The sequence below is a fragment of the Monopterus albus genome, unplaced genomic scaffold, assembly GCF_001952655.1.
Source record: "Monopterus albus unplaced genomic scaffold, M_albus_1.0 scaffold60.1, whole genome shotgun sequence".
NCBI lineage: Eukaryota > Metazoa > Chordata > Actinopteri > Synbranchiformes > Synbranchidae > Monopterus > Monopterus albus.
The window spans coordinates 1,897,117-1,899,350 of NW_018127940.1; the positions used below are offsets into that span (position 1 = coordinate 1,897,117).

General features: G+C 40.6%; 1 protein-coding gene across 10 annotated transcripts in view; it reads left to right on the forward strand.

Moving 5' to 3' along the window:
• LOC109961940 (transmembrane protein 150A) overlaps positions 1 to 2,234 on the forward strand; it is a 23,643-nt gene that overhangs the window by 8,448 nt on the left and 12,961 nt on the right. The window lies entirely within an intron of this gene.

Genomic DNA, 2,234 nt, shown 5'->3' on the forward strand with positions numbered 1-2,234 from the left:
TATATATATATATATATCACATATATGTAACAGTTTGTTCTTCAGACTATATCAGCCAGAGAGATCAGTTTGCTACTACCAAGTGTCGTTGTTTTGATCAACGTTGTTCCTGGCGTTAAGGTCTCTGAGTACTGTTATTTTGTTACTGTTAGCAAAATGCTGATCCTTTGCAAACCCACATCTACACTGACCAAGAGCATGTGAATGTCTTGCCTGCGGTCATTTCAATGAATGGGAAGTTAGAAATGACACGTTTTCACTTCAGAATGGTTTCATACAGTGTCTAAACACACCTACTGCACACAGTAAGCACAAAGAAGAAAGACATGATGAAGGGAATGAACTCCCATGTGCTGGTCTCTATGTTTTTGTGAGTCTACTCATGCCGTTCCTCTGTTAACTGATGGCTCTAACTACCCTGATCTAGTTAATATTTCCCAGCTGTGGATTAGACATGTTCTCCGTGCGTGCGTGTGTGTCTGTGTGCACATATATAAAACACAGGAGAGGTTTCTTCTAAGTTATTTAGAGGCAGTTGTCAGCTCAGTGTGACATTTGCTCAGGCAGCAGTGAAAGTCCAGCATGTTTGTCCAGCTCTGCTGGTCACCCGTGATCCCTGAACCACAGCAGGTCAGTGTTGACCTTGTGCACATTTACTCTACATATAGGTGTAAGAGAAAGAGTGCTGGTCTGAAAACTGATTGTACTGAACAAACTGTACAAAATTGCAGATCTGGAAAAAAGTTATGTGGCAACCAAACAATGTTTGGTTTCTCGGGGTTTAAAGCCAAACAGTTTAGCAGATTTCCTGCCTCTATGACTGACTCTGTTGCTCAATCACAATGACAGTTTTTGTCTGACTCATTTTAGATGCAATTCTGTCACAACTCTCCAGAACGCCATGCTTATCTACAGACCTAGCCTGGCTCATTACTCCTAATACAATGTCTGCTATGTAAGGGTTTAACTGGACAAAACCCCACAACAACACTTGTATGGAATCAAAATCATAAGTCAAAGAGCAGTTTATATTATCAGTGCAGCTTCTAAAATGTTAGTTAGATTTGGTGTGTCATTGTTTTGTTTTGTTTTTTTTGTTTGTTTTCTTTTTTGGAGACATAAAGTTCACCTTCTGTCCAGATTGTTTTATAGAAAAGGTTTAACTGGATTATAGCCTGACCCAGTTTTGGATTTTTAAAGGCTGAAACTGATATTATATAGTGGTCAATAGTACATTTGTTTTAACATAAAAGTGACCATTTCTGTTCTGCAGCTGATTTGCTACATATCAACAATATATGTGCAGTAAACTAATTGTGGCTGATGTGTTAGCTGGACCTGTGACCATCAGTGCAGGTGGTTTGAGTGCTTCAGTCTTTAGGTCAAATTGGCTGCTTTTACAGCTACTTGTCTATATGTTTATTTTTTTCACCGTCTAATTTGTCTGGACCTGTTGTAAAGGAAGTTATTATGGTTTATGGCTAACCTATGAAAGCAGGTTAAGGTGATGTAGCATGTAACCTTATAAGAGGATGTAAATAGTCAGTGCTTAGCTTCGCAGCCTATTGATTTGTCTTACGTTGTGCATTATGTCTGTGACAGTTGGCTCACTTCTATCTGGGATATCATGGACTCAAGGAGCTGTGTATTGACTCACAATGATTCCTCTCATTTTAATCCCAGTTTCTACCTTTCTACCTGTGTACACGCACAGTGTTTCCAAGACAATGCATGTGTTTTTTTTCTCTGCATGCCTTCTGTCGGACAGAATGTACCCGGGTAGTTGGGTTGGAATTTATGCCCTCATTGGGGACAACTGTGAAGTATGGAGTGGCTGATTTTAGTGCCCATCCATATCTATGTGCCAACACAAAAGCAAGCCTGTGCTTCTAATAGCAGGGTTGTACATATGTTACAACATGCTCACGTTGTTGCAACGTGACTTCCATAGTAGAGCTGCACTGAGTGTGAGTCAGTGTTTGAGCCAGCCCCCTACTTCCTTTCCTGGGCTTCCTGAATTCAGAGTAAAAGAGCACTGAAACTTGGAGAGTGTGGTGGATGTTAGTATGGTGTGTTTATGTAAACCTATTCCTGTTATTGAGCGATCAGACAGCAGCATGTCCTGACCTTCTGCAGCCAGCAAGAGCTCAGTTGTGCTGCTTTCTCATCAGACTTGTAACTTTTATGCTGTAGGAACATATGTGAGCACACAAATATGCCTTTGGACTCCCCTG